Source organism: Cyprinus carpio, chromosome B1 (assembly GCF_018340385.1).
Source record: "Cyprinus carpio isolate SPL01 chromosome B1, ASM1834038v1, whole genome shotgun sequence".
Lineage (NCBI taxonomy): Eukaryota > Metazoa > Chordata > Actinopteri > Cypriniformes > Cyprinidae > Cyprinus > Cyprinus carpio.
In genome coordinates this window covers 22,836,239-22,856,354 of record NC_056597.1, presented here as the reverse complement: position 1 = coordinate 22,856,354, position 20,116 = coordinate 22,836,239, and the positions used below count along the sequence as shown (strand labels likewise).

The 20,116-nt window shown below is 30.9% G+C and overlaps 1 pseudogene; it reads right to left on the bottom strand.

Annotated features, from left to right (window-relative positions):
• Positions 1–3,273: 3,273 nt before the first annotated feature.
• LOC122135763 overlaps positions 3,274–20,116 on the bottom strand; it is a 206,146-nt pseudogene continuing 189,303 nt past the window's right edge.

Genomic DNA, 20,116 nt, shown 5'->3' with positions numbered 1-20,116 from the left:
AGATTTGTATATTGTTACACTTCATCCCTGTATGAAAATGTTATAAAATATGTTCAAATTAAAATTATATTTTTATTTTGGTTATACTTTTATAAAGTAAATATAATATTATTATATTTTATATAAAATATGTAATAATATAAAATGTAATATGTAATAATATAATATAATACAACTTTTTTTATTTTAAGAATTAAAACCACGTTTTAATTATTGGTTAAATTGGACAATATATTTGGACAGTATTTTATGTATAATATAATATAATATAATATAATATAATATAATATAATATAATATAATATAATATAATATAATATAATATAATATAATATAATATAATATAATATAATATAATATAATAATAATATATAATGGATGAAAATGAAATATAATCTGGACTTTTTTTTCAGCAGTGCATTTACATAACCTTATACTGATTTAAAAAGTAAGTACTATTCTTTTTCTTTTGAGTACCTTTTTAAGAAAGCAATATATATATATATATATATATATATATATATATATATATATATATATATATATATATATATATATATATATATATATATATATATATATTTCTTTATTATTATTTATTTATATATAAGTCCCTGTAAATGTGTAGGACTTCCTTGTGAAGAAAAATGCAAAAATTAAAATGGCTAAAAGTGGGAAGGGTTTAAAATGTATGTCACGAGTCTTCTGCTTTTTTCATCAGAAGTGCCACAGAGTGCATAAGTAATTTGAAGATCCCGAACACTGGTAGAAAAACTCAGAAGGAAAGATCTATCACAGTCCTCTGAGGAGCCCTTTGAAGCTCTTCAAGAAAAGATAAAAAAAAAAAAAAAAAAAAAAAAAAAAAAAAAAAAAAAAACCTTGAGCATCCTGAGATTTGGCAGTATATTAATGAGTTCAGTTGACCGTTTTGGGCACAGTTTTCATTGTCAGAGAGCTGTGAGAGAACAGGAGATGAAATGAATGATTCTTCTGTATTTATCTTCTCCTGGAGCTCTGAGACTGCGTTACACAAGAGGAAGGTGTGCATTTCATAGTCTCAAAGCCTCTCCTGCTCCTTCAGCGCTGTTCTGTAGGCAAACACTAGAGAAAACCGGAATGACGATAAATGATGCATTTTGTCTGGCAGAGTCAAGATGAAATGACATTGACAACACAAATTACTTTCATAATGTGACATATTTCTGATATTCAATGAGAAATAATGATGAGCAGGACGTTTCTCAGTGGTAATGGCTTTTGTTAAAATGTACTGTTATTTGTTAGTATTACTGTACAACGTTAAAACTGAGCATGAAATATAAACTCAGAACTGCAAGACAAACTCAGAATTATGAGACAATCCCAGAATTGTGAGATAAACTCAGAATTGCAAAACAAACTTAGAATTGCAAGACAAACACAATCATGAGACAATCTCAGAATTGCAAGATATAAACTCAGATTTGCAATATGTAAGAATTGCGAGATGTAATGTGAGATGTAAACTCAGAATTCAGATTTTTTCCCCCTTGTACTTCCAAGTTTAAATTTCACTTAATGAAGTTTTTAAAATAATAAGGTTACAATTACATAATATTTCTACTTCATTTTTTTTTCAATATAAACATAATGGTGGCCGTCATAAAATCTTGATTTATTCAAACAAATGAAACATTGAAGAACAGTCAAATTTATAATGTATATGTTATATGGTGCATGTTTTTAGAAAATTGTTGGTTTTTTTAGTTTATTTTTTTGGCTGTGTAGAGAGTTTATGGTATTTGAATATGTTTGTTTCTGAGGTAAATGTGACGTTACGTGACATTGTGTACAAGCCGTTATATTGACGTCTTTGCGCGGAGGAAACACTGATTGAGAAATTACGAGACAGAATACAGATTGTAAAGTTGTACTCTTTCTTTTAACTTACCTTCGGATGTTTAGCTGAAACTGGTATTAATGTGGAGGAGATGATCATTTCACATACGCTTCCACGTCTGTTGATCTGAGGCGCAACAGTGATCTGTCACTGCACATTAAACAGCACCAAAACAGAATTTATTGTTTGAATACTGCAATACAATGGACACAATTTGAAATCTGAGACTTTGTTTCATATTAAAAGCACCAAAGCACAATGCTTATTGCTATATATTGCATGGGATGTTCCATTGAAGGCAACGTTCCATCCATTAACTGAAAACAGGCTAGACGTATCAATTCTTGGTATTTAAGAATCGATATCGTTCCGTAAAAATAAAAATCGATTAATATCAAGATAACAATATTTTTTACCCAGCCCTAGAAAACACACTCATTTATAAAACTATTTAAAAAAGCATTTTACCATTACTAGTAAATAATAGTTGTAACAATTTTACAGCATTTATTAATCATTGTCAATGGTCTCTAGTAAAAATTAAATTGCTCATTAGTTTACAGTGCAGTTACTTATGTTAACAGATGTACTGTTTGATTGAAGAAATGTATTATTAAATGCTGAAATTAACATTAACCTTAAGATGAATTAATGCTATAGAAGTATCACTCGCTTAGTTCATGTTTACTAATGCTAACAAATGAAACCTTACTATAAAATATTGCTATATTTAAAAAGTGATCATATTTTTCAGCATTCAACTTCATGTGGCAGATGTTTAGTTTCATTCTCTGTTTAATGTCACTCTGTAACCAAGAATAAATACATAGTAACTCAACACTTCTTTATACACTTTGTTAAGGTGCGTCGTACGCCATTTCAGATGAAAAGAAACAACAACAGTACATTTAAAAATGCTGAAAAAAGGAGGTCATTTAGGTACATGGTACCGAGACATATTCATAAAGCAGTACGTTACATCAGAAATATTGCATCATTTCTATAAAAAAAAAAGAAAAAAAGAAAAACGCTGATACGTGCAGTGCTCATTTCAGCTCACAACAATTTTTTGAAGATACATCATTAAAGAATTAAATTAGATTTTTTTTCTCTGAACCCTGTAGAAAAGACATTATTCAAGGCAGTAAAGTGTTGGCAGAATATTTAGTAGCCTGTTATGTTTATGATAGAAACACTTTGTGATTAAAAAGGTTTTTGAAAGGACAGTTCTGTTTCTTTTTTTTCACTCTCAGTTCATCCTCAGTTCTCAATGCATCAATTTTTACGATCCGTTTCCATTCGAGAACATCTCCTCGCTGGAATTTGACATTTGACACTTTTAATTTTTGGAGCTTTTTCTTTTTTTTTTATTTATAAGTGTGAGTGTGAGTCTTGAGGCTGGGGTTCAGACCCAGTTGGCTGCCGTTACCCTGACAACAGAGCAAACGCACATATCGAGACCAGAACCAGCGGGACGGATTGTGTTCCTCTTGTGCCAGAATTCATCTGATCAAAGCCTTTGCTTTGTGGGTGATGGTATCGGTGATTGTTGGTATTTCCCGGTGTCACTGCAAGAGAAAAGAGAGAAAGATGTAAGTCGTTCCACCAGATGTGAACTGATCAGATGGGTTTATTCGAAGCATGTGTTTTCATTGTGATGAGGAATGAGGATAGCCAGATCAAAAACAACTCAACATCACTATCAAGTGTTCCTGGGAAGTTCCTACTTTTGAGTCGTGATGAAATGATCTCGTTTTCAAAAACAAACTGCTAATGAAAAATAGCAGAAAATCTAATCACAAAATAAGCATTTATTTGGTTTATGAGGCAATATGATTGGATAACCAAACTGGTTTTCCCATGATTTTTCCACACCTGATGTGCATAATTTGATCATCATTTAGTGCAAAAAAATTGGCCTTTTTCCAAGCCATCTGAGATGTAGATGAGTTTGTTTCTTCATCAGATTTGTAGAAATGTAGCATTCCATTACTTGCTCACCAACAGATGCTCTGCAGTGAATGGGTGCCGTCAGAATGAGAGTCCAAACAGCTGATAAAAACATCACAATAATCCACAAGTAATCAACAGCACTCCAGTCCATCAGTTAATGTCTTGTGAAGTTAAAAAGCTGTCTTTGTAAGAAACAAAATCAACATCATTAAGACATAACATTAAAACTGTTGCTTCAGGCTAAAATTTGAGTCCTCTTTCTATTACACTTTCTCTAGTAAAAAACAAACAAACAAACAAAAAAAAAGTCATTTTGTCTGAATCAAGAGAGACATATGCACAGCTTAAGCACAATTTACAAGAGAATACAATCTTGAATAGTACTAAACAAATTTTGATGTGAGAGACAACAAGAGATGGGCTTTTTCACTGAAGGAAGCGTTATTAAGGCTAGAGGACTTACATTTTAGTTGGAAGCAATGGTTGGAAGTTAAAAACATCTTGATGGTGGATTTGTTTCTTACAATCACACAGCTTTTCACTTCAAAAGACATTAACTGATGAACTGGAGTGGTGTGGATTACTTGTGGATTATTGTGATGTTTTTATCAGCTGTTTGGACTCTCATTCTGATGGCACCCATTCATTCCATTGGTGAGCAAGTGATGGAATGCTAATTGGTACATTTCCCCAAATCTGTTCCCACGAAGAATCAAACTCATCTAGATCTCGAATGGCCTATGGGTGAGTAAATATTCAGCATTTTGGTTCTGGAGTAACTATTCATTTGAAATAACTGAACGCATACATGCCCTAAATCTTAAAGTTAGGGCCCAAATGTTTCCCAATTGAATTGAAGACATTGTTGGCTTGCAAAGAACAATTAATAATCACATTCCAACATGGCTTAAAGAAAACATCATGCAACTGGTTAGTTGCGAGTTGAAACTATTTTTCAACAAAAAGGATATTTTCAACATACATTCAGCGTATCCATCTGGGTTTTGAAATCGCATTCAAATGTATGAACATAACGGATGCTGTCACGTACTGTATATATCAAAGTGCTCATGCATAGTTTCCCAGCGTTCCTGCCAGAGGAGCTTCACCAGCCAAAAACTACAAGTGTCCCTCAGCAGGATCCTGCTCTCAACAAAAGAGCTCTAAATATTTCCAACCATTTTGTTTGGACGTTGCACATACTTTTTTAACGCTGAAGAATCATTCAAGACAAGACCTGCTCACATTTCTTGGCATTAGACTGCTTGGGAATATTTATGTTTGAATTTGCTAGGCAAAACAGAATCCATTAATAACGCAGTACGGAAGGGACTATACATATTCAAAGAGCAAAAGGAGTTACAAAAGGAGCGTATAGGGTCAGTGAAAGCCATTGACATGTCTCCCTCAAGGAGCCACAAATCATGGTTGAGCCTTTGTCAAATAAATCTGTGTGGATTAAAATTAAGCAGATATCGATTCTCTGCTCTGATGTCCCCAGACGGTCATTTTAAAGGGCTGATCAGAGACACACGTGGGATATTTGGCAGCCCTCTGGTCCGACTCAAGACATCGATCGTCGTGCATCTTCAGAAGCGGCTCAATGAGAGGCGCTTGCATCCGATGGCAGTCGAGGCACAAATCCTGCCCGTGCTGGGGCTCTTCAAAGTCCAGCGCAGCTTTGAGAAGACGCAGAGTAAACAAAGATGAACAGAACGGACAGAGTGTGTGATCTACACCACCTCTGATTCTGACAGATCTTCACAACAGAAGAACAAAAGCAGATATAGGATGTCTTTTTGTAAACCGACTACTGGATCTGACAAACAACGACCTCACATGCTTATGTCGACTTCTAATATGCCTTCTTTGTCGTTTATGTTTGCAAACAATGAATTCTACAACTCAACGATCATTGAAAGTTAAGATTTAACAATTGTTCATGCAAATTAACATTGATGTAAACACCTTTAAAAATAAATAATATATTAATAAATAACATAATAAATAATTGTGTGTGTGTGTGTGTAAGAAATTCTGCAACTCAACTTGTATAAATATACATTTTATAAACATTAAGAAACTATTTATATATAATTACTACATTTTTGTAATATCTAAAAAAATTCTTAATCTTTTTAAATATAATTAATATAAAACATAAATAACATTTTAATATATTATTATATATTTACACACACACACACATATATATACACAAAACAGTGTGTGAAAATTATTCAATATAAATTACGTTTTTTTTTTTATTAGATCATATGTAACTACAAATCCAGATTATACATAATTCACAAATATACTTATAATTTTAATAAAACAATGTGTGTGTTTATATATATTATATATATATATATATATAATATATATATATATATATATATAAAATCTGATCAAAGAAAAATTACAATATAATATTATATATAGGGTTCTAAATAATATATAATATATATAATATATATATATATATATATTATATATATATATATATATATAAATAAATCAATTATAAATGTATACCCCCTCCCACACATACTTACAGTATAAATAATAATATAAATAATAAAATATTAGTAGATAATGCTACAATAGTAAATATTATACAATACTATGTAACAATATATTGAATGCATATATATGTATGCAACAATTAATGTAATATTTTACAAAGGGAGCAGAAGACTCATCTCACATCTCCAGTTGATGTCAAGGGCTGTTTGTCCAATCAAACGTGGCGATATCTGAGCAAATGAATCTGTCACTCAGTTAAATCAGACAGATGCCAAGATGGACAGGTTTTTTGTGATGTGCTCTTATTATAAAAATGCTGAAAGTTGTTAAACATATAATTTTGGCTCCGCGTTGAGATGCCGCTTGATGTCTAAAGCAAAACCAGAGCCACTTTAACAACATGTTTGGCTTGATGTCTAACAATTAAGATCACACAAATTCAAGCCAATCTCTGCATTTGGTGCTCTGATGCAGCATGCGTGACTGTTGCGCAGCTGTGCTGGTCATTACGAGCGCTGGCCTGATTCCTCCGTCCCTCCGGACCCATGTCAGACCCCATTAGGGAGAGGAAGACAAGAGTGATGACCCGTCTCCTCCCATGCATCCCTGCTTCCCTCCGTCTCAGCACAGCGGCGCAGGAAGCCCAAAGATTGGCAGGCGTAATCTGGGAGCTCCTGCTGATTACTTTCTGGACACGGACAGAATGCATATCGGGCCGAGAGTAAAGACAAACGTGCTCAGATGAGGCCAAGGAAGCCAATAACGACAAATGCATCTCAGTGCCTGGTTAAAGGCCTCAATCAATATCTTTCCAATTAGAATTTAGCTCAGGAGTCTAAAGGAATGGTCCATGTGATCGCTTTTAATTAACCATTATTCAATTAAAGTCAAATTTACATTTGTCCATTCTAAACGTACAAAATGCATGTTTTGGAGACACATTGGGCCACAGTGCACTTTGTGACCTGCTTTGGAAGGACTACAAATTACAATTAACATTTAAAAAAAAAAATATTGAATGCTGCAAAGTGATGTTTGCACAAGAAAATCTTAGTATTTAATGTGCAAAACAAGATTTTTGCAGTTGGATTAGCTAAACTTGGCATAATAATAATAATAATAACAAAAATAATACTAAAGAACCAATACTAAACTATTATTATAATGATTATGAATATTAAATTACATTATTAATATTTAATAACTGCAACAACAACCACAACAACTTTTATAATTGTCAATATTACTAATGTTTACAATTATTAACAATTATTAAATATATTAAAATTAACTATTATTAATAGTTAAATTAATTTAATTAAATAATGATTATTAAATTCAATTATTAATATAATTAATTTAACAACAGCAACAAAAACACCGCAATTTTTATTAATTATTATTAATACTAAATAATATGAAAAAAGAAGAACAGTAACACTTTTTTATTGATTACTAACACCAAATAATTATTATAAGTATTATTAATACAAAATAACTATGAATAATAAGAGAAAAGAAAACTAACAAAAACATATTTTATGATTAATTATTAATAAAGTACAATGCTTAATTATTAACAGTATAAACATTATTTATATTATAAATGATTTATTTTATTTAATACATTTTATATTTGAAAATGTATTACATTTGAAATTAATTATGATTATTCATAAATACAAAAAAATGTAAATAAAATAAATACTACTCCAATACTAATTCTAGTCTATTTTCCCTTGTCATATTCACTTTAAACACGTCTTAAAAAGTGGTAAATGACTAGAAACAAAAATAAAATAGCCTAGCAAACAGAAGTGTTTTGCTGTGCTTCTGTAGTGATACAGTCGTCTCTGTGTATGGTTCGACAGTAAACCTGATGTCCTTTTTGCCCCAGCTGATTCTCTCCAGCCTCTTCAGGGACAGAAATGCAAAAACACGTGTCTGTGTCGGCCTAAACAAACGCCATAAAACGAGCATTAGCGCCAGAAGAGGCTCAGATAATGCAGCAAAGACAAAGTTGGAGGCTGATGTAAAATCAATGCAAGTTAAATCTCTCGGACCTCAGAGAACAATGATCAATAACACAACCACCGGGAAGAAAAAGAGCAGAATAAAGAGGCAGTCGTGGGTGGGGATGGAGGAAGTGAACTGTGTCTTACTCTACGTACCAATTCAGTTTCCTCTCTTAAACAAAGAGAAACATGCATGCAAACCTTTCATTTTTAATATGCAAATATAACGCACTCAAGTTTTTTTTTTTTTTTTTTTTTTTTTTACACATGCTTAACCGTTCACAAATGTCATCTAAAAGCAACGCGTCCAGCAATTTGATGGGAGCAATGTAAACGTTTCCAGCACTGCAACTATAATCCCAAAAACTTCTTTGTTGATGATGAATTTATTCATATGTTCTCCATTAAATAACGTGCCAGAAATGCAATCAGTGTGAAACGCAGAACAAACCGGAAAGAAACTCCACAACTGTGAACATTTAGATACGCAGGAGTAACTGTGCCAAACGAACAAAACACAAACAGCATAACCCTTCCAGAAATCATGCTCTATAGCCGAGAGGGAAATCATTTATGACCCATTTAATTCTAAGGCTGTGATGACATCCAGATTCATGTTAACATTTTGAGTTTAAAATGCAATTATATAGATAGATAGATAGATAGATAGATAGATAGATAGATAGATAGATAGATAGATAGATAGATAGATAGATAGATAGATATATAGATGATTATATATACAGTATAATATATATATATATATATATATATATATATATATATATATATATATATATATATATATATATATATATATATATTATTTTAGTATACATTTTAGTATGCATACACAATACATACAGTGATAAATGTATTAAATATTATATATAAATAATATATATATATATATATATATATATATATATATATATATCTATATCTATATATTATATATATATATATATATATATATACACAGTATGGGATACAGTATACACATAATTATTTAATAACAACAGCAACAACTACATATTTTTTATTAAATACTATTATTATTAATACTAAATACTTAGTAAATAATATAATTAAATGATTTAACAATAATAAGAGCAACAATTATTAATAATATATTAATAATATTATTAACTATTAAAATAATTATAAAATTTTAATTAATACATTTTATAGTGGATTGTATAGCCATTGTATAGTAAAATAAAGTACTATAAAATAATAAAAACAATATATGTCTTGCTATTTATTTAACAATATAAGTCTTGCCTCTTTTGTATATATATACATATATATATCAAACATATTTATTTATTTATTTAGAACCTATATAGAATTTGATCTACAATGAAAACCACTGAAAAAATTATTCTATGATTTGACTTTGAATTAATATATATACTTTGAATTATATATATATATATATATATATATATATATATATATATATATATATATATATATATATATCTATATATATATATATTTAACTCTCATTTACTTGTCAATATGATTGCTTACTTATTTATTCATTTATTTTAAACCCTGTTCAAAATTTTATCTATAATGAAAACCATTGAAAACTTGACAACCGTCATTGACAACCACAAATAAATAATTATAATAAATACTTTAACTCTTTTTTTGCTCCAATTTATATATAGTTTGAGTGATAGTTATATGTGACAAAGAGTGTAGTGGCACATGTACTAAACTCATCAACCTTCAGCTTTTCCTCCCTGAATAGTGTTCGGTTGCTTTTGTGTTGGAGTCTGAATGGAAGTGCTGTGAGTGTTTCTTTTTTCTTTTTTTCAGCTGAGCTTACACTCACTGATTCCACTGACCTTAAGAGAACAGCAGTGCTGGTTCCCAAAGCACAATCCCAGCATCTCACTACCATCAGCTGACTTTAGTTAAAGGGGTCATATGATGCTGCTTAAAAGAACATTATTTGGTGTATTTGGTGTAATAAAATGTGTTTATGCGGTTTAAGGTTTAAAACACACATTATTTTCCAAATACTGTACATTATTGTTACTCCTCTATGCCCCGCCTTCTGAAACACCTCGAATTTTTTACAAGGCTTATCACTCTGAAAAGCGAGGTGTGATCTAATTGGCTTGAGTGAACATAAAGAATATCTCTTTGGATTTGAGACTTAAGTCTTTGCAACTTTACAGATCTTCTTTATTCACCAAGAGCTTGTAACACTCCAAAGAGAAAGGAAAATTTGAAATCGCATCATATGACCCCTTTAAGAAAAAAAAAAAGAAAAAAAATTGAGGAAACCCGTTGCCTTAAAACTATTAATTAAATAAACTTAATGCATAATGAAAGAAATAAGTTAAAAGAAAGAAATGAGTTACACTGATAAATAACAGTTTGAAAATGTGTTGTGTTCACTTTTTCTTTTAAGTTGGACTTAAATTGATTAAATTTCAATTACTTAAAAGTGTGATCTCCTTAATTTAAATTAAGATAACTAAGTATCTACTAGTTAAATTTGAAGGAAACCCGTTGCCCTGAAAAAATTAACTTAAAACGTGTAATTACAATTCACTGATTTGATCTTATTTTATTAATTTCTTTAAAGTTGAAAATTGTAGGCTACTAATACAATTCTTGAAAATACAAAATTGTTCAAAACAGATGGCACAAAAAACATTTTTCATGGGCAGAACGTGCCAAATTTTCAAAGTCTCATCCGTTCATCCGAGCTCAGTTATACATCTATTAAATAGAAAGTATGTAACAAGCTTAAATATTTACTATTAACCATATCAGCTGCTAGAAAACAACAAGCCAACCTATATTCAGCAGACAGCTTGTTAATGAAGACAGAAAACAAGAGGAGAGACAGAATGAGAGGGGAGCAGCGGAGCGGTGCTGGAGGGAGTGGAGCTGAAGCCACCTGAGAGCCTCCCGCTCGCCCACTCCACGGCCCCCTAGAGTCCCCGCTCTATTCATTCACACGGCCTCGCCTCGGTCGAGTATCACAGCACACCGATGCGCTTTGTGTTCTGTGTGTGCTGTGATTCTGTTTATTCTGCTCCAGAGGTTCTGTGTTGATGCGCCGTTTACTCTAACGGGTGTGAACGGAGGTTCAACGGACAGCTTTCCACTTGTGGCCAATCCTTAAAATCTACATAAAAACAACCTATTGACACTGTAACTGTCTTAAACGTTTAAAAAAACAAACAAACAAAAAAAAGCTTAAACGTGAATAAAAAAAATAAAGCTTAAAAATTAGAAGAAAAATACTAAATGTAGTAAAATTAGTCAAGCTAAAATAAAAATACAGTAATATTCAAAATATGTATAAAAATATAAAAAAAACGTTTAACATAATAGAAAAAATAAAAATACTGAAACTAAAACTAATATAAAAATACCATAATATTAAATATATATATTTTTAATAAGAATATTAAAAGTGTTTTTAAACAATCTAAATAAATCATAAAACAATAAAACTGACAAAAGCACAAGTGTCTCATCAGAAACAAGCTCCCACGTCTCGCTCGCGAAATGTGAGATAAGTTGTTATAATATTATTACTTTAGGTGTATTTTATGTAATCTTAAATAAAAAAGTAAAAAATAATTATTTAAAAATTGATACAATTACAAAAACTGACAAGCAAATTACAGTCTTACTAAAACTTAAAATTACTAAAAAAAATTAATAACAACTTTAATTACACAATTTTATTTTCTAGCCATATCCATTAAAATCACATTACAAGTCACTGAAAATCACTCTAAAAACATGACAAACACAAGGAAATATGACATGTTTCATGTTTAGAGTAATTAGAAAGTAATTTCCTTTAATTATTAGTAGTTTGCATAATTATTCCATGTCCAGAGTCCAGAATCCACATCTCTAGGCAAAACTTTCTCATTAACTGTGTTGTTCATGTGTACAAAATACCTATAATCAAACACGCCTTCTAAAACATTCTCTTCCCTGATTCCATATTATGTGTATTAATACATACAGTATGTATCCAAACTAAAAGACACTTAAACTGTCATTTACTGTCAAATCGAGGTCAAACAGACAGTTTCTCAGTCTATCAGTTGATAGTGAATGCTTTCCACTTGTGGCCATTTTTAAACTCATCATAAAATCACCCTCTTATCAACTGTATTAAACCGCAGTAAAACAACAACAGATTCTTTTCTGGTAATTGTAACACATCTGCTGTTCACCCTTGCAGCAGCTTTCCTTCTTTTTACCGTATCCCCACCCTTCACACATTAGCACCACGAGGCCGTTAAAACAAATGTGATGTCATTTGGAGGAAATTATCTTTAAACAACTGTCACAGAAATATATAGACACAGTTTAAGAATCTCAAACTGTTCAATAAATATTTTGACTAATTTCTTAAGTGCTTTTGTTTCAGCAACTGTCTAAAGAGTTTAACACATGATGGGAAAATAGCATTAAATTTATATAAAATGCTATTTGTGATCATGTCAATATTGTTAACTGAAACAAACTAATACAATTTCAGTCAAATAATTAAAAAAAATAAATTAAGCTTAAATAAATAAATACATATTTGATGAAAATAAAAAAAAAATTAGAACTAACTGAAATAAGTACTAAAATGACTAAAACAAAACAAAAACTAAATTAATATTAAAATTAACAACAACAACAACAAAAAAAAAGATACAAACATAATATAAATGAGAAAACTACATTTTAAAATGGCTAAAACTTAATATTAAAAACTAAAAGACGAAAAAAGAAAAGTTAGTTTAAGTATAAATAAATATTATTGTAGCATATGAAGAATACTGAAATAACAATGATGTGTGAATAGAGTTAAATAATTTACTTTATATACATATATATATATATATAAATATATATATATATATATAAACAAAATGTATTTATACAAATTACAAAAATGACTAAAACTTAAAATGTAAAAAAATGAAACCCCACAAGATAAAAATAAAAACTAACTCAAAATATTAATAAGTACTACTATTGTGCATAAATACTAAACTGACAATGATGTGTGAAAAATCAATTAAATAACTTGCTCCGCCTCTATTAATGACATCACTAAACCCTCCCTTCCTACTTTACATTATCTACAAATTTCCTAATATTTAAAATCTTGCCACGAATCATTCAAAATCCTATTTTACCCTACATTACAGCAAAATGGAAAGAGTTTCCTATTTTAAATAATTATAAATATTTGCACTTGCATTTCATAATTATTTCATGTCGAGTACACAGTTTAGGCAATATTTTTTCATTAACCGGCTTGTTCATGTGCAAGAAATCCCTACTAACATACACATCTGCTGAAACATTTCCTATATGAATCCATATTTTTCATATTAATGCCTCTGTTTCCATGCTTAAACTGCCTGCATAAATATATTATGAAGACCGGATAGATGAATGATGCAGCTGGCATGCAACACTAGACGTTCACACTGTATGGAAGCGCCTATATTTGCTGTGTTGATGATGCGGTCAGTCACTAGCATGTTTCCAGGTACACTCATTTCTAGTTTAAGTAGCAAAACAAAGGCGAATCACACAATATTAATATTCCAAATGCACTTTCTGCGACACAATCTGTCACGGGAGCCACATCAGGGCCGCAGCGTCATTAGCAATATGGCTTTCTGCTGTTCGGGAAGTAAAGTAGCTTTTCCAAAAAAAAAACAAACAAAAAAACAACACCAACAATGCAGACTGAATAAATACCTGGCTGCAACACACTTTTATTCAGACGAGGCAGAGGCCAGAGACCTGACACACATCCTGCTCCATTCAGCCATTACATCACTGTCAATCACACAGCTACTCCTGACCTTGCTGATGAATATGAGAAATATGAGTGAACTTCCAGCGTTTGATAGATGATTGAAGGCACACATCATTCATGCGGTCCTCCACTCGTGCTGGTGCAGTTTAACACGGGGCGCTCTGAAAGGCTCTATTCAATTCCTCCTTTTCCCTTGAACAACATTAGTCGAGACCTGCTGCTTGGAAATTGGAAAATCTTGGAAATTACAGACATCTGCTCACGCTGGACATCAGAGCGAGAGTGAGTTTTATGAGTCGACTTGAGTGCACAATTACAGCCAATGACTACAAACACAACACGGCCTGCGAAAATATTACTTACGACAGGACGCATTTAAGTAGCTTGAGTGGTGATAAAACAAACACTTTAGTTGATTTCAATTTTTCACTTTTCAACAAAGACAAAAAAAGAAAAGCAAACGATTTGCATTAGGTGTGAGCTTCACTCATGCAGCCGCAGTGCATGATGGGTAATGTAGTCTTAGCTAAGTCTGTCACCTGCATGTTTAAGGGAATGGCTTTTAATACATTTGAAGATATTTTTTAAACAAAAAAGTAGATGAATGAATGATTGAACATTTACCAATAATAAATACTAAATTCACAAAAACACCATAACTGAAGTCCATGCAAGTACATTCTCACCTGAAATGATATTAAAACTGCATTCCATGACACAAAACTGTATTATTTTTTAAATTAAAAAACTTTGGCAAGCAGAGTGATACTAACGGTGAAACGGCTGTTGGAGTCTAATATCGACACTTTTATCAGCTAATCAGATTCGAGGACCAGAAAGAAGTGTTTGCATACCATCACAGATGAAGTAAATAAAATGCAATATTTGTCAAAAATACAGACATTTCACAAATGTTTTCATGAGCAACATAAACTTTTTATGCTGCTTAATATAACGCCATCTGTTCAAGAATAAAGTTCAACATAAACATACACAGTACTATTTAAATACCACTAAAGTGGGAGTATATATGCTTTTATCAGTGTTTTTTATTTTGATAAACGTGACTAAATATAACATTGCGACTACAGTAAAAAGCTTTTCTCAGCATTTGACTGTAGAGCATGGGTTGGCTGTTGATGCATCATATACATATTTGTTTCTGCCAGAATGTAAAACACAAATTTGTGAGCATTATTGGAATTGAGGATGATAGAATAAACCCGAATCACACGTGATCGTTGTCATGCAGTAAATCTGGCCAATCGTGAAACAGCTGTGTCGTCATCAGAGCTCCTGCAGCCGCTCTATGCTACTAAAAGTGAACATTCTGGAAGAAACAAATCTGAATATGATGCATAAAATATGCATGACAATCAACACATGCTCCACCATCAAAAGCTGAGAACACAAATTAAATCAAACATTCAACAAACAGGATTTTCAATGTATTCATGTTTTTAGGACATCAGACACCAGCACTGAAGAAAAGGTTTCCCCAACGGAAACCGCTACATTCAAGTGCACTCATCTCTTAAATGCAATCATTCTGACATGACTTGAAGTTTCTATGGGGGTCTAAAAGCCAGACAGCAGGGAAAAGCAGTTCTGAAAGGATCCACGTTCGAAGGACACGCTAAAAACAAGGACCTTCAAAGGCTCTGGAACTCCAAAAGTGGGGAAGAGCGGGAAGGTTGAGTGGCAGAGGAAAGCAGAGACGTTGCATCTTTCATGAGATGTGCTTCCTGGCAGAAGTAATCCAGGTCAAACCAGATTGACTTCCCCTGATACCGACGCTGGCAAGCCCTCCTAATCAAAAATCACATCGGACCACAACCATCTGGGTTCAGCTCCCAGTGCTCTCGTTCAGATGAACTCAACACAAAGGAACATCGCATTCATTTGTTGAAATAAAAACACCTGTGCACGTATCTAATGAATTGCTATTGCACTTTTTCTGCACGCCGACAGAATTCAAAGCATTTTTTTCAGACCTGTGGTTTGCTCCTTTTTAATTTAGCACCTTTTATAAAATCTGTTTTATTTTTTTCCCAAGTTCAGTTTTTTTTTTTTTTTTTTTTGGATGGGTCATCAGAAAGCATGTCTACACAACAATTGTTTTTTTATTTATTTAAAGTTCATAAAAAATGTTATTTTTAGAGCCCTATGAATTTTTTTTTTTTTTTTTTTTTTTTTTTTTATAAATGTTTTTTTTTTTTTTTTTTTTTTAAACAATTTACTGTTTAAATTCAAGTTTGGTAATCAAAAAGCATGTGCAATTAATTAAAATCAAGATACAAACAATCTAACAACTATTTATTTATAGTTTATTATTTCTTTTTTTTAACCAGATTCAGATTTTTCCCCATATGTTTGTTTTATTTTAATATTTTAATAATTTAATGGTTTCATTAAAATGTAATAATTTAAAAACATGTTTAATCAATTGAATTCATAAAACTTTATATATTTATTTATTTTTCAAGGCAAGGAAATTCTGTGTTGTTTGTTAGAATTTTTCTGGATTACTGATTTAATACAAATTTATAATCAGTGGTAATGAAATGAAAGCATACAAATACTTACAGTTTAATCTTTTAAAATGTAATCAAATGAAAATGTATCTTTTGGTTTTCTTTTAAATTTTGGCAAACAAAGTGCTGCACAACTTTAAAAAATTAATTCTACTGTGTTTGCGTTTTCTGCATCTTGGACATGATGAAGCCCTACTAACTATGCAAAAAGTAAAAGTAAGTATCTTTCAGCACAGTGCCTGAGAAACACACAGGAGAAGCATGAAACATCTGTTATAAAAGTGCAACACACAACAAAAGTTCAGCATTCCTGCACTTCTGCGAGTGTTTCATGGCGGACTGCTCTCTGAACTTCAGACGAGCAAGACACTACTTTGGTCTTCTAAGACTTTCAAGATGGTGAAACATGAAGCAAAAACTGACTACAAGCACAGCTACATGATTACTATTACAAACCCAGTGTGCACTAGAAGTGCAGCAAGTCTGAAAAATGAAATTCTGTCATCATTTCTCAATCTCATGTTGGTTCTGTATTGCATTTCTTTCTGCTGAAGGTATTTTGAAGAATGTTGAGGTTTCACAAATATTTTTGTGAAGAAAGAAAGTTTGAAACAGTTTTATTTTAGTATCATTGAGGATATTATTATATTTTCCATTTTAATTTTAGTTAAAGTTTGAGCAATTTTGTTGCATTTTAGTAATTTGTTAGTAGTTGTTTTATTTTATTTGTCAATTTTTATTTCAGTTTTAGTTTTAGTTATTTTAGTACATCAAGTTAATGATAAATGATGACTTGACAACTACTGAAATAAAAAAGTTTTAATAGTATAATATATATATTAAAAAAAAACTAAAAAAAAAAAGTTTATTCAGTAAACATTTATTTTATTTCAAGTAACAAAATAATGATTGTAATTATAATAACCCTGGTTTGGAACAACAAAGGTGAGTAATTGGTGACAGCATCTTCATTTTTATCCAATTAATTATTCCTATTTCTTGATTTTGATACCTTTATGATGCTAAGAGGTCATCCAAACTTTTTACAAAGCACAAAGTCAAGCAAACACGTCCAGCACAGTTTTAACACTTCATTACAGTTTCTTCTGGTCTCATATCAAAAGTGAACGTGGTTCCAACCCACAAGATATTCATCAGCTCATTAGCATATCTGCCTCAGTGGGATGTTTTTTCCTAAAATCACATTTGCATAATGAATTAAGGTTCTCCCATTTACTCTGTTCTTTTTCTTGTTAACCTCTCATTAACCTTTTTGTCTTGGCACTCAGATCACGCTGAGACTTGTCCCAAATTCATCAAACAACAGGGCAGGTTTCTTACTCGCCTCATTAGGCTGAAAACCAACGACATCGCTATAAAAGTTCAGTCTAATGTACTCTGGACGGATGGGAAACTGTTTGGGTAAAATTGACCCGAACGCCTGTATTTATTTTACCCAAATCTGTTCGGAAAACATTTGGTCTTTAGGAAAGCGCTCCATCAAGCATCAAAACATAAACAGCAACCGTGCCGCAGATCTCAGCGATAATCTATTGGGTTTCAATGAACGCAAGCCACTTCTACACCTAACGCTTTGCAGTTCCAGCACAGTTATATTTTGTGCGAGAAACGGCGTCATTTTTTATTTACTCGAACCTGATTTATTTATCTTCTCTCACCAAGTAGTCTCTCATCCTCGCGCCGTCTCCAGCACCAGCAAAATATCAAAAGCCTGCGATTCTGTTTCATCCTCGTAAGTTACAAAGTTGTGAATTTTAATGACGGGCAATTTCCAAGCTGCCTCGTCCGTAATGAACCCATCAGACGGTGGGCTGTAAACGCTCTCCGCTGGGTTACTTTGAGAGAAATAAACAGGACGCTTATGCAAACAACTAAAAGCAGCTAAATACGGTCTAGCTCATCTATTTCAATCCACTTTAGACTTCATCTCAGAATCTGAATGGCTGAAATGAATGTTTCATATTGTCTCTGCTGCTTTTTGAACACTTATTCAAAGTCATGAAAAGATGAAAGAAATGTATGATTTACAGAAAAGTTTAAAAAGTCCTTAGGCACACAACCATATGCAGTCTTTATTTATACATATACACAACACACACACACACACACACACACACACATATATATATATCTATATATATATATATATATATATATATATATATATATATATATAATATATATATATATATATATAAATGTCCTTAAAAATACGGCCCAGTGTACTCTGTTAATATGAAGTTTTTTCCCTATTGATTTGTTACAGGTTTTTTACCTGCACCTTGCAGTGCAGATTGCATTGTGTTGAGTTTTAGGGTTAAATTTAATGGAAAATAAACAAATTTAATGTAAATAAATAAATGAAATATATCTATACCATCTATATACATTTATTATAATTATCGTTGAATAAATTATCGTCATAAATTATTATGAATTTTATTTATAAATAATATTTATGTATATATTTTCAACTTCTTATTCATTTATTACTTATAAATGATATATAAAAAAATAAATAAAAGGTGTTTCATTTATTTGACTGTTTTCTGTTTTACTTGGTTTTATTTGATAGATACAAGCCAACAGAGAAAAGATTATTCAAAAACTCTAAAATATAATCACTAACTTCAAGCTATGCAAGTTATATAATCTAAATATAAATTAAAATGAAATTAATTTGTGCTAAATCTTACAATATATTGCCAAAACAATTTGAATTTGCACAAATTTGCCCTATATTTCTCTTAAAATGAATGTAAGTTTGACTGTATTCTATTTTTTTTTTAAATATATTATAAAATGATATATATTAAATGAAAATGAAGATTCCTTTTATTTGTACATTTTATTTGTATTTCGGTTTTATTTGTTTTAATTTGATGGTTTAATATTAATTTTGGACTGTATTCAATACCTTTTAAAAATATTATATTATAACATTATAATGTTAATATATTTTATTTATTTATCTTTTTTGCCAAAAAGCAAATTAAATGCTTTTTTTTTTCTAAATGATAAACTGATTGCATATATTTGCCATTAAAATAATAAATGTTAACAAATTATAATAATAAGTAATAAATAAAATAATAAATGATAAACATCTAATTTAGCATGTTTTTTTAGTCTTTTTAAACCTAAACCAATGTGCGGACACACACACACACACACACACACACACACACACAATAAATAAAATATATGTATATATATATATATATGTATATATATATATATATATATATATATATATAGATATATATATATATATATATATACACTGTATCTTCAAGCTGCGCAAGCTTTTCCCAAACTATCTATCGGTTGACGCATTTCTACCATCACATTTCATCCCACCCAG